General features: G+C 44.1%; 1 protein-coding gene across 2 annotated transcripts in view; it reads left to right on the forward strand.

The window, feature by feature from the left end:
- Positions 1 to 14,613, forward strand: part of THSD7A (thrombospondin type 1 domain containing 7A) — a 282,025-nt gene that overhangs the window by 199,229 nt on the left and 68,183 nt on the right. The window lies entirely within an intron of this gene.

The raw sequence follows: 14,613 nt of genomic DNA on the forward strand, positions 1-14,613 counted from the left end.
GAATTGGGCCAGGTACAGATAGTGGGTATTTCTCTACTGACATTGGGCCCCTTCTCACCCTGGGTTGTGGAAAAATATAAAAAAATATATTTTAAAAAGTTTTTACCAAAATATTGAGATCTCATTATTCTATGTCAGAAAAACTCAGCTGCCAATATCGAAAAGGGAGGAGCAGCAGCCTGCCCTGTGGTTGAATCAGCCAGGCAGGCAGGGAGGAGGTGGCTGGCTGGGCATCAAGGGGCAGGAGCTGCTTCCACCAGCAACCAGCAGAGCAGCCAGGCAAGGAGCAGGGTGGTAAGGAGGAGAGGGAGCCACTGTCCCCCCTCCACCACTGCAGGTGGGAGGGCCGGAGAGGAGTGGGAGCTACCACCCACACCTCTTTATGTGCCAGGCAGGGGAGGTGGCAGAGCTGAAAGCAGGTAGGGGGAGGGGGAGTTGCTACCACCCCTCCCCCCCTGCTGTAGCAGCCATGTAAGCCAGGCAGGTAGAGGTGATGGTGCTGGCTGGCCAGAGAGTGGCCCGCTGGACGAACAAGTGAATGGAGGGAGGATGGGATTCTCTCCAGCACAAGTCTCATGGGTCCCCTGCTTGTTTCTTCTGTTATCAAACTTCATGGCCTACTGGTATGGCAGTGAAATGGTGCCACCTGCAAATAAATATGAGCAGCACCTGCTTATTCATTAAGATTATTCATTTATTAAGCATATTTATTCCCAACCATATTTATTGCCTCCCATCTTCAGTAATATTTTCTTCATTTATAGCCCACCTTCCTCCACAATAGGGTCCTGAAGCAGCTTGCATCATTATCCTCTCCTGCATATTAATTCTCACAACAAGCTTATGAAGTAGGTTTTGGATGAGAGTTTGTGACTGACCATGGTCATCCAGTGAGCACTGCAGCAGAGTGGGGATTCAAACCTTTGTCTCCCAGATCCTAGTCTGAAATTCTAACCACTACACCACACTGACTTTCATGGGGTGGCTTCTGTTGAACAGTAGAAGCAGCTGGGCCTGCATGAGTTGTGCAAGTTGGGGTGTATCAAGTTGCTTGGTGGTTGCAACATGGACATTGCGTTGATGAGTTCTCCCTTAAAGTCCAAAAAAGCTCAAGAAAGGGCCATACCCCCTTCCTTTTATTGACAAAAACCAAGGCTTAAAGGCTGGCAATACTGTTGTGGTTGCCTAGCAAATCCCACAACAGCCACAGAGAGGGATTTTGTATCTTAAATGTACAGGTGCGTGCTTCTCTATTATTTTGTGGTGTTTTTACTCCCCAATGTATTTTCTTAAGATGTCAGATTTTTCTGCAAATCTGAGGGTTTTTTTGGGTTTAGGGAAAGATCTGTCTTGACTGTTCATGGCTCCCTTTTCTGGGTTTTAATATTCACAGGTTTGGCCATGTTGAGAATTAGGCATATTGATTTGTGATTGAATGGTATTACAAACAAATGAATTTCAGCTCCGGAGTTGATAGATAGTTGTTTACCTTGTCACTAGAAGGCACATTCCTATGACAAGTGCTGTGGTCACCTGAGGCTATCTCTGGTTTTGAAACTTTAAGTTCATCTGCGTGGCTTCTATGCAGTCCCACACTGGGACTGCGCAGGCGCAGGCCAGCCACGGATAGGATTTGTCAGCTTCTAGCAAAATCGAAAGTGAGAGTGCTCCCCCTCCCCTCGGGCCATGTAGCCCTCGCGCCTAATGGTCACATGACCCGGGGGGGGGAGCACTCTCCCCTCCAGTTCTCCAACCTGCTGCCACGGAATCAACCATGGAGAGAGAACGTGTCTTTAGCTTCTCTTCATTATGGAGTCTATGAAGGCTCCTCTCTTCAAGAAATAATTAAGTCCGATTGTCACAGAAAAATTGCCTTCCTCATGTAAGAGCTGTGCTAGATCACTCAGAGGGCATTGAAGATTCGGACTGATCACTTTCACATGGAGTCCTCGGCGAGGTTACCTCCACCTTGAGGAAAGTTTCCCATTCGGAATCCCAGCAAGACATCTGAGGTACGTCTGGGCGAGACGTCTTTGATGGATATGGTCACATATGGCTATTGTGTAGTCCACAATATGGTTATTGTGTAGTCCACAGTAGCCATGCAGATTAGCTTTGGATTTCACACATTAACAGATCACTTCAGGATACAATGCTTTGGATTTCACACATTAACAGATCACTTCAGGATACAATGGTTCCATATTAACATACCACACCTTCATTAGCACATTATCTTAATAGTTACAGGACAATGATTAGCACATTACCTTTGATACTTTTTGCAGGACAATGATTCAGCTCAAACCCTACCCCTTTCTGACTATATATTACTCTTCCTACACACTTGACACTGAGAGACACTGTCCTTCAGTGTTACTCCTCTGAAGGTGCCTACCACAGCTGCTGGCGAAACGTCAGGAAAGAAAAAACCAAGACCACGGTCACACAGCCCAGATAACCTACAAGAACCAATGAACTCTGACCGTGAAAGCCTTCGACAAAATATAAATTGTATTCACATTCCTTGCCCCTAACCGGGAGGGACGCAGACTGGAGACTTTACCCAGAAAAGTTTATACTTCCAGTGCCATTGGCCTTCACATTTCTATTTCATGGCAATCATGGCCAGATACCAATATGCCCTCTGGGATGGAATTTCATCTCAAATTAGTATCCTACCAGAGGATCAACGCCCATCACACTAAACTGCTTGGAGCATAAACACGACCTTCGTCAGACAGCAGTTTATTGCGGCGCGTCACGTTGCGGACCCTTCCAGCAAGGTCATGGCCTCGTCCATAGTCCTTCGGAGGCATGCTGACTTAACCAGTCCATCCTTCTGTATGACACTCGGCCGTGTATCTAGCACCTTGCCCTTGAGGGCACCTCCTTTGCGTATTGGGAAACCACCCCTTGAGGGCACTTCGCTCTTCAGCTATTAAACAATGCCTTTCTTGATCGTCTCAAGAAGGATAACTGCTAAGTCCTTGGGCATCGCCCCACTGTGCCAGCTTATAGCCAAGATACTTTGGCAGCCAGTCTCAACCATCCTGCCTACACAGGTACCAAGATACCTTCCACCTCCATTCTCACTTCTGCCCAGCAGGATAGAGAGTTTTGGGGTACACCTAGACCCAGGAAGGGTCCTAGCCCATCTCTCAACCGCCCTACAAACCTAAGCAGGTGTAGCTAGATGCTCAAGTGCTTTTCACAGACCGGTTACCAGGTTGTTACAGTATATGATGTCCATCACTGATGGTAATTGGGTTCTCAAAATGATAAAGCATGGATGCTTTATTAAGCTCGAGATGCTGCTTCCCTACCTCTTTCCGGCTTGCACTACTTCGCCGACGCCCGCCCAGCTCCTACAGGAGGTTCAGGGACTTCTAGAGAAAGGGACCACCCGGGAGGTCCCCTCTGAGGATTGGGGCTATGGGTACTATTCTTGTTTCTACCTAGTTGACAAAAAGAGGGGGAGCGCCTCTCTAGACCTGGGGAATTGACAACGCTGTCAAGATCCACAAATTCATATGTTGCTCATATGTTAAATACCCAAGGTCCTGCCACTCCCAGGTGAGCAGATGTGGTTTGCCATTGGGCTTGAGTGATACATATTGCACATTCCAATCCACAAAGACTGCGGTCTCTGTTGCGTTTTCTCTGCAAGGGCAAGCACTGTGGATATGCAGTTCGCCCTTGGTCGTGCTATGGCACCTCTCACCTTCATGAGTGCTTATCTGCGGGAATTACACACCTGGCCCTGCAGGGATGTTTCATTTTCCATACTTACACATCTGGCCGATAGTCGGTTACTCAGAGCTTGCCTGTGCTAGTCAGGCGGAAGTTTTTATTTTCCGTCCTAACCGACCTGGGTCTCCTGGTCAACTATAAAAGTCTCCATTGACCTCTTCGAAGGCCATAGATTCATGGTACCCACCTGCAATTGGCCACAGCTAGAGCTTACCTTCTAATACAGGGAATACGCTCCATTTGAAAGATAGTTAACCTGTTCTAGTAAAGGTTCCAAACTACCCCTACAATTCTCTACTTGAGGCTCATGGCTTTTCCACTGCAGTTGTTGCCTTTGCTCATCCGCGGATGTTCCCTTTGCACACTCAGTTTTCTGACAGCATTCCAGCTGAATAGTGACCCTCAATACAAAAAGCTGTCTATCTCTACATCGGTTATTGCCTCTTTGGTCTGGTGGTCCTCTTGGCCGGTGTTGCCTTTTCAAACACCTGCTCCACAGGCTCATTTGTTCCTGACACCTTCTTATCAGGATGAGGAGCTCATTGTACGGCTCTTAAGGCCCATGGTGTATGGCCTGCTCAAGAGTCTACCCTGCACATTAACTTTCTTGAGCTTCATTCTATTAGGCTTGCTCTCTGTTCCTTTGCAGGGGTCCTCGAGGATCGACATGTTCAGGTCACAACGGACAGCACCGCCCAGCACAAACAGGGCGGCACAAGGTCCATTTGCTGTGCACAGAAGCCATTCCAGTCTGGGACTGGCCATAACACATGGCTCCACTGTCACTGCCATTCACATCGCAGGCACAAGTAACATTCGAGTAGACTTCGTAAGTTATCATCCTGACGATTGTCACAAACTCACTGTAGAATCACGTTGTCTCTGTTATCTCTTCCTAATCTGGAGCACCCTGAAAATGTATGTCTTGTGACTCAGCACAGTTCAGCGTGTCCTCAATTGTGCTCCAGAGCGGGGGAGAGCCCAGGTTCCATGGGGGAAGCATTCCAAATGACTTTATTTATCCCCCCCTCCTTCCCCTTGCTGGTCAAGGTTCTGGCCAAGATCTGGACAGACGGGACAAGTGGCATCCTGGTGGCACCATTCGGCCCAGGAGATCTCAGTTCACGATTCTAATTCCCTGACTCAAGGTAGTACTGTTCCTCCTCAAGATATTTCTCACATTCCTTCCAGAATCAAGCTGGCAGCATGGAAAATTCTCTGTAATCTATGGTCAGATAGGGTGGCTCAGTTGCTGCTGCACCCCATTAAGTTGTCCACGAGACTTTTTTCTTGATGCCAAGCGGAAACGTTTTTCCCTGTGAGCGGCTGACAATGGTTTGTCCGGAGCTGCTTCTCTCCTGTTGTCAATTTTTTACGACCTCGTATGTTTAACGATGGTGGACTGTTCAATCCCTCGACTACTGTTCTGCCCTTCACGCTGAGTTGGACTCTCTTTTCTGTTTTTTTCACACCCAGACTCAAAAACTTTTTTTTTTTTTTTTTTTTTTTTTTTTTTTACGGGGACATATTAATTTCTATCCCCGGGTATCTCCACCTGTTCCTCAGTGGAGCTTTCTCTTCATGTCCCAACTCATGAAACACCATTTGAGCCTTTGGCCAACGGGGGCCTCACTTTGCTGTCCTGTGAGACTGCCTGTCTGGTCACAATCACCTCGGCCAGTCGTGTCACAGATTTAATGGCTCTTTGTCGTTCCTCACCGTTTACTAAGTTTCACGCTGATTAAGTGGTGTTGAAACCCAAGCTTTCTTTCTACACAAGGTATCGTCTTACCCGTGTTATTGCCGACCCCTTCTTCCGATGCGGAGAGGGCTCTATACTTTTAAATGTACGGAAGGCCCTCCCTTCTTATTACAAAGAACCTTGTTTGCAGGGAAATCATTAATGTGCTATTGCTGTAGCGACCACCGTAAGGGTCACCGAGCCTCCCAGCAGACCCTGTCCAGATGGATTGCCTCAGCCATTAGACTGTCTTATGAGAGAGCACACGTGGATTGCCCAGACATGATCAAGGCGCACTCCACAAGAGCTTAGGCTGCCTCCGTCGCCTTTTTGTCTAAAATCGACCTCCGAGACATCTGTCGAGAGGTGACGTTGTCGACCCCTTCTACTTTCATGAAGCACTATGCGGTCGATGTGGATTCATCTAGAAAGGCAGCAGTGGGACGTGCCGTCTTGCAGTCATTGTTTCGGTGACTGTCCCACACCCACCATCCGGGCAACCGAGCTTGCTACTCTCCCAATGTAGGACTGCATAGAAGCCACGCAGATGAAAACAGAGTTTCACTTACCTGTAACTGTTGTTCATCTGGTGGATCTTCTATGCAGTAACACATCCCTCCCTCCTTCCCCGCTGTGGGACCTCTCCGCAATACACGTGGTTGGTTCTGTGGCGGCAGGTTGGAGAACTGGAGAAGAGAGTGCTCCCTCCCCCTGGGTCATGTGGGTGGGAAGGCTGCATGCCCCGAGGGGAGGGGGAGCACTCTCTTTTTAAATTTTGCTAGAAGCTGACAAATCTTATCCGTGGCTGGCCTGCGCAGTCCCAATGTGTTACTGCATAGAAGATCCACCAGATGAACAACAGTTACAGGTAAGTGAAACTCTGTTTTTCTCTTTAGTAGATCATATGTTTCTAGTCGTTGTCATGGTTTTTATGGATTGGAAAGTTTTTGAATACTACTGTTCATTAAATGAGGTTATGAAATTAGTCCAAAAATTCCTTCCCTAGGTCACTGTTGCCATCAAGCTCTGGCAGTATGCTTTTAGTTCCACAGTACTGATCAAGTTAGCTGCAGAGGGATACATGATAGGATGAGCATGCATGACACATCCATATTTATTGTTCTTCTTTCTTTCTTTTTTTGGGGTTTTTTGGTGCAGTGGTGCTTGTTGTCATAGACCTTTTGGAAATTAAGTGACAGAAGCCAGTAAAATATATGTGGAGGAGGCTGCCCTAGTCATAATTAGAACATATTAATGTCTTGCTTTTCTAATTAATGATTATTGTGTTTTCATTTTCCAACTTTTTATCACTGAACTTGTGTGACTGCAAAGGTTGCCTGCGTGAATCAGAAAATTGGCATGATTCATCCTCCAAGACAGCTCTGATTCTCGCTGTCCTGAATAATGGCATTTTTATTGCAAATAATGTCAGTGTAAATGAACATGTCACCACTTTAGACTGAAGCAAAATGAAGTACTTTTCTTTTCATTTTGTCAGCAAGGGCATTTTTCTTTAATAATTTTTTCCCAGTTTGTTGTTTATATAACCATACATACAGCATTATAAAACACAGCGTATTTCATATGGAATATTAAAACAGGAATCTTACTATGGGAAAACAGCCCTTTCCACACATATTAAGAGACTGGGCAACTGCTCACAGATTTTATTTCTTTATTTACAAATGTTATACCCTGCCTTTCTGCCCTCATCAGGCCACTGAGGCCACTAACTAGTGAAATAAGCATTATAAAAATATATCTTAAAAGCCATTAAAACCAAACGAAAACACATCATTAAAGCAATTAAAGCTAAAGCTAAAATACCCGCACAAAAACAACAATTAAAACAGAGGGCAGGAAGGAGGGATCACTTAGGGAATACCAAACGAAACAAGAAACGCTTCACCTGTTGACAGCAGATGGCAAAAGAAGAGGATAGATTAGTCTTCCTGGGGAGAGAGTTCCAGAATGTAGAGCTTTACATGTGGTCTCCATGCTGTCTGAAAGGGGCAATGCATGGATTTTCAGCGTCAGTACATGCAAACCAGAACCCTGAAATATCAGGGTTTGTGAAATCTGTACAGAGGCTGGATACATGTGCAAAGTTCACATGTTGCCCCTGTCAGACAGGGCCGGTGCCATTAGTTGGTAAGGTGGGCAGTTACTGGGGCCTGAGGACTGTCCAAGGGGCCAACTGCTTCCCCCAAGAGCCTCAAGCCTCTCCTCCCATTATAGTCAAAGAGCTGATAGAGTGATAGTCTGGCGGACTCCAGCAGGGCCTGCCCCCATTACCTATTTGGCACTGGCTGCAAGAGGATGAGGGAGACTCCCAGCAAGCGCCAAACGGCTCCTGCATTTCAGGATCCACCCAGGGCATCGGTGCTTTGCTACAGCCTCACTGCAGGCTAGACTAGCCAAGAAGGAGCCATGGCAGCAGTAGCCCCAGCTATGGGGAGGGGCAGGTAGGCAAGAACATGATTCATCTAAGAGGTGGTCATGCAAGAAAGCTGATTTGCCTGATTGTTTGGAGTTACTGCCGTTAAGGGACTTGGGCTTCCTCCAACCCAGCAAGGTTGTCCAAACAAGCTTCATCAGGAAGCACATCCTAGATCATGCCAGGAGGGAACAATATAGCAACTGTGCATACTGGAAGGACTGTAGGTGCTGCATGCTCCCAATACCTGCAGTTGGCAAACTCCTAATATGTATAGTTGTAATGCCTGTAAAGGGCTTGTTTTCATCTGTTATCAGGAGAAAGTGCTGTTTGTTTTCTAAATAAAGCCTCAAAAACGGAGGTTCAAGTGTGCGGCCAAGAAATCCGGAGCACAAATAGGAACTAAAAATGCAACGATGGAAACATCTCTGTATAGATTCTAATTGCTGTTCAAAAGGCGTATCTAATTTCTTTGAAGCCTGAGCTTCATTCATAAAACTGCACACATTCCTAAGAAAGGAAAAATGGGGTAATACTGGAGATCGTGAAAGAAATGGCTTGAAGACCCCTATCAGAAATAAAATATATTGCCGTACAGTGCAAGTTTACGTTTCCCTTGACACAGCTACTCCACAGCATTTCATGCCTAACTTACTATTTTGCTGTTTTGATCAAGAACCCCTCTGAAACCGAGACTGGCTATTGTGCCAGGCCTTGTCTTCTGTTTCTGTATTATGTAATCACCCAACAGAGACCCGGACACAAAAGTCATTTCACTTGAATGAAATGCTGTTCTTTCTTATAATAGTGAAAACTAGTAGACATCAACCCAGCTGTTACATACAGAGATTTAAAGTACATTTCTAGAAACCTGTACAGTGGAATAGAGTTCTTATCACTTCCAAACAATCAATCCTACATATTCTACTGTAACTCCATGTCTTTGAAGCCAAACCATTGCTTCTGTTGTGCAAAGTGGGGTTGGGAAGATGGTGTGGTTTAGCTTTGGTATACAGTGGTGTACAGATACAGTGGTGTAGCTTTGGTGAGGAGGAAGGTTTCTTTGCCTCCCCCTGCAAATACACCCCACCTGCTAGTTTCTCATCAGCCTGGATTGCTGGTGTGTGTTTGGGATGGAAATACTGAATATGCAAAGTTGAATGTGAAACTACCTGCTTGGAGGTGAGTTGAGGGTGTGGTAACGGGCTGCTGAAAGAAAGATTAAGGGTCCTCGTTCAGCCCAAAGGTGAAGGAAAGAAGGTCTTCTCTGATCCAGTATGGAGAATGGTGGTATTGAGGCATAGTAGCTGTGTGGTTACTGCAGAGTGAATATAATCCTGTAGGATATCAACATGCAGAATTATTAATAACCATTTGATTTGACCAATATCGATCTGCCAAATTCAAGTTTCATCCAGAAAAGAAGTACCAATAGAGAAGTGGCGCTAGAAGTGCTAATATAAGAAAGAAGTTGAAACCATAGGCAACAAAACGTAGGCTAGCAGGGCCTACTTTGGAGCAAACCAAAAGTGAATGACACCTTTTCAAAGAACTTGGATTAATCATTATTTTTATTACTGCATTCCATCTGATTTGGATAAATCTGAATATTCTCATGCAAACCCAGAACTGATGGAACAAGTTCTCAACCATAAAAGAGAGTAGATTTGTCAACTTTTCTATAGCAATTTAAGCATATAATGATGAAAAAAGAAGTAAAATAATGATACATACAATTCTAGTTGGACACATCTGTATTAAAAGTGTCAGTCTACAAGTTTAGGTTTTTTTTAAAAATCTTAGTTTAAGTAAAGCTGTCTTTCTGGAGTCTAATATACTTTTTACTTTCCTGATCTTGTCTCAAGGGGAAGTATCTTCTAATAACAAAAAAACCCAGGAATAACAGTTACTAGAACAATGTAGCTATCTAAAGGAAGGGTAACTAATAGTAAAATCTATAACCACCACAAGCGTATCCCCTCCCCAGAAGAAATAATCAGTGGATATTTCAGCTAAAATATTATACAAATATAAGAAGCTGTGAAAACATCTGCAAAGCAGGATGATAAAGATACTTTTACCTCTACAGAATTGGTGCTTCTGAACAGAAGAGGAGAATGACACAGAAGAATTAAGAAGGGTGCTTAAATGCAGTGGAAATTATCTTTTGCCAAATCACAAATATTTTAAGCAGCAACATAAATTCAGTTTGAAATTCTTTTTCCTCTTTTTTTTTTTTTTTTGTGGGGTGGGATTGGTATAATTTGATGCTCTGAGTACTTGTTATTAAAGAGAGAGAAAGAGAGAGAGAGGTGACCCAAAATGGCACTTATTTGCATACATACAACAGACTTTGTATTTAACTACTCTCATAACAATAATATATCAGCTTATGGCCCCTTGTGGTGTAGTTCAAGCTGTGCTATCAGCTCTAACTATATCAAGATCTTTTGTCTGCAAAATCTGTAGTGCGGTTTATTTCATACCATACTTCTGGGAGACCCCAAATGATAAACTGGGGAAATAGTGCATTCACTAAGCCAAATGCAAATAAAATTGACAACTAGACCCTTACGTTTTAGGGGACCAGTTCATAGTTATTTGTGTTTTATCCAGAATAATCACATTTGTTATTCTTGTTGCTAATGCCTGTAATCACTTTGATGTGAGTGGGTAAGATTAATTATTAGTCTGGCGCTGTGTGATGAGAGACTGGTTTCTTGTTCCAGATGTCATTTGCCCCATGCAAATAATGCACAGAGGACTTGGTTGATGGAATATGTAACTTAAAATGCCATATATTAGGATGTGCGTGAAAGAAGAATTTCAGAGGAGAATTTGGGCTGCTATTTAACCGAAATACTACCTCTCTTGTAGTATCTGCTGCCCTACAGTTAAAGTTGCCAGGTGGGTGCCTGCCAATTCACCCAGCTGCTCTGAAGCGGTGATTGTGCACGCGCGGCCACGCACACACGATGGCGTCACTTCCGGGTTTACCGCCCGGAAGCGCCTCATCGGAGCAGCTGCTTTAGCACTCAACCCCCCAAAGTTTGGGGGGATTGCGTGCTAAATCGGCCATGGCAATGCAACGCTTCTGGAAGAAAACCTAGGAGTGACATCATCGCATGTGGATTGCCAACCCAGCCCAGCCCCTGAAAACCTCCCTCTGATCAAGAGTGGGGACCTGGCAACTCTACCTACAGTCCATCAAAACTTCTCTTAACAACAACCCTCTTCTCACATGAAGACAGGGGTGGACTGGCCACATAACTTACAGGGAAATTTCCTGGTGGGTCATTGCTCTAGGTAGCCCCTGGTGACCAGGAGCAAACTGAGCCAAGACCCAGCACCTCTGCCACTGCCTCAGGGCTATCTGGCTCAGAGGAGACCTTTCATCAGCAGTGGTAGCTGGCATCAGCTCATCAGTTATCTCCTCCTGCACTGCTCCAGTTTGCAGGAGGAAGCAGTGGGTGAGATAATGGCTGTTGTTAGCACTGCTGAGTGGCCCTGCAGCAATGGTTTGCTGGGGCCATGGGGGCCACTTGGCTTAGCTTGCTCCAGGACCGTTTTCACTTCCTAGTCTGCTGCTGCAACAAGATGACATGTCAATACACTAATGGGAATTATCTGCTTGAAGCCTCTTCTCATAAAAGCGTCACTTGCTAGGTTGCCGAGATATTATTAGGCTGCCACATACTCTAACCCAGCATGGGTGAGTAGTTGTATTTATCTTACTATGTTTTTTATTTAATTTATAGCTGCACTTTCAGCAAAATAAGCTTCATGTGGTTTGTTGGCCTTGCGTGCCCAAAAGTTACCTTGTGGTGAGATAAAAGTTGTCTGAAGTTACGAGTGAAAGCAAGGAGAAGCGGAGCTTACCTTGCAGCAGAACCATCTGCACACCCTTCTGCCAATATGTCAGTATATAACCCTAAGATGTCCTGACCTGGATGGCCCAGGCTAGCCTGATTTCATCAGATCTTGGAAGCTAAGCAGAGTCAGCTCTGGTTAGTAATTGGCTGGGAGACCACCAAGGAAGTCAAGGGTTGCTATGCAGAGGCAGGAATGGCAAACCACCTCTGAATGTCTCTTGCCTTGAAAATCCTATGGGATAGCCATAAGTTGGCTGAGGCTTGACGGCACTTTCCACCTCCAACCCTAAGGCTAGAGTCAATATAAAAAGATTGGTCATAGCGTATTCTTCAGTGGCACTGCAAGCCTACCATCATAACCAAACTGGCAGTCGAACCAAATGCTGCTACTGGCCTCTTAATTTGTCCTCTCTCTTCCCGCTCACTTTGTCTGTCTTGCCTAGTCCTCCCTCCTTCCTGTCATCTGCCTGCAGCGACAGAGAGTTAACTAAATGGGGCTTTGATTTCCATTTTCCTGATGCAACAAATCAAAGTCATTCTGCTATAACTTATCCCAGTTAGAAATATGAGAGAAATCAGTGGAAGACTTGCATCCATGTGATTTTCAGGAGAGTCAGTTGTGAACCTGAAATCTGACAGAGATTTTTAAAGATGGTTCCCTGAGTTCCTGTGTCAGACAAACATTTGGCAGTTCCAGTGCTTTCACACACACGGTATGATGCACTTTCAATCTACTTTCAATGCACTTTGCAACTGTTGGAAATGGCAGAATCCACTTGCAAATGATCACTAAAGTGCACTGAAGGCGCATTGTTTGGTGGGTATGAAGGTGGACTTTTGGTTTTGGCCTTTCTTTGCATAGATTATCCTAAACACATCTGTTAAAGAAAATAACATAAGAACCAGTTTTAAATATAGGTCAAGCTGGTTATCTCGATCAATAAAAATTAGGTCTTGGTTCCCCGATTTTGCTTGCTGTATCTCTACACCTTTGTCAAGACTTCCTCTTGCCTGCGCTTGGAGTTGTTTTTTAGGAGGCTGTAGTATGGCAGAAGAGTATTTTGTATTCTGTTGCAGACCTAGGAATTCCTCCTGGTCCTGTTCATACCAGGTCATTTTAGATTGTACCTTGGAGGCACAGCTGTATATTTCACTTATAAATGTACAAAGAGCAAAGACTGCACATGACCACTCCCCAGAGTTCATATGTGTCCATAAAGTGTCCTTTGTGTAACATTAAAGCCCTTGCACATTTGTAGGTCCTGTGTTTATTGTAGCGCTCTCTTGGTTATGCTGCTATATCAACAGGCTTATTGTTGTCACCGTTCAGAAATATCACAGTTATTATTGTCACACATGTGAAGGCAAGTTTGTACCACCACAGAGTCAAAATTAATCTCAAGTCAATTAATTGCACGGTGATAGTGAAAGACTACTTGCTGCTCTGGTACCTCAAAGGTCAAGTATAGGACTTGACTTTGAGGTTCTGGGTCAGAAATTACTTCCATATTTTCAAGAAATAAGAACCTTAATGTTTTCTAGGGAGATGCTCAGCTGACTGATGTCAAGCTGAAAGTAAAAAAAATGCTATCATACTTTTAGCTCTACCGTTGAGAATTCTGGAAGGTGTTAAGTTTGCAAAGTCTTTCATTCTCCTTCTCCTGCCCTATGCCCATTTATTTGGGAGCATATCCTACTGAAGCCATAGAAATTTACTTCTGAGGATGAATAGTATTTTGCTGCATAACTGTGAAGCAAAAGTAGGGTGCAGTTTAGGGTTGACTGTTGTACATGACATTTCTTTTAGAAACGGTTTATTTTAAAAACTTACCAGCACATAAAATTGGCTGGCCAGAGACATGTTTGCCTTTAGGTATTACATGAGCTACAGATCTCTGGAGGAAATGGACAATGTTAATTAAAACTTAACCAGTAGCTTCGTATGTATGTAATTTTTTAAAACTATACACAATGAAGGCCCACAAGGAATCATGGCTGGGGGAAACTATTGGGAAATCTCCTTGCTCATCTCTCCATTCAGGATGAGAATAACTCTTTGGAACTTTTGTCTCCCAGTGTCCCTACTCCCTACCTCTTGTGGTTTCTCTTCCATTAACTGATACTCAGCATTGCAAGAATAGGGAGCATGCTCAGTTTTCATTGGGTCTTGGGAGGTGTGAGGGTTTTTCCAAAAAATTGCAAATATCTTGATGGGTAGCTGTGTTAGTCTGTTTGTAGCAGTAGAAAAGAGCAAGAGTCCAGTAGCACCTTAAAGACTAACAAAATTTCTGACAGGGTATGAGCTTTTGTGAGCCACAGTTCATGTCTTCAGATACCAGAGCTTCAGATATCTGAAGAAGTGAGCTGTGGCTCACAAAAGCTCATATCCTGCCAGAAATTTTGTTAATCTTTAAGGTGCTACTGGACTCTTGCTCTTTTCTACTGTTACAAATATTTCGATGTATATCTAAGGATATCCCAAGTATGCAGAAAACTCACCTTGTCTGCAGATGGGTCCCTTTGGCTGCCTTTGTGACTGGCCTTTTACTGTGGAGTTGGTGAGTACAAGAAATAATTTTTTGGCTTCCATTAAACTCCTTTTATAACATTATGATTGGGGAGAAAAACCTTTGTGTTATTGTGTGGGGATTTAATGACATTTTCAGTTTGTAAAATGTTTCCAAATACGCATTCCTTTCTTTTTTTACATGGAGGAAATATAATTCTCATAAGAAGGTTTATTTTCTTTTCAGATTTTTAAAAACATTCACAAACATAATTATAGTGTATTTAGAACTAGAAAATAGATT

Source organism: Euleptes europaea, chromosome 11 (assembly GCF_029931775.1).
Source record: "Euleptes europaea isolate rEulEur1 chromosome 11, rEulEur1.hap1, whole genome shotgun sequence".
Lineage (NCBI taxonomy): Eukaryota > Metazoa > Chordata > Lepidosauria > Squamata > Sphaerodactylidae > Euleptes > Euleptes europaea.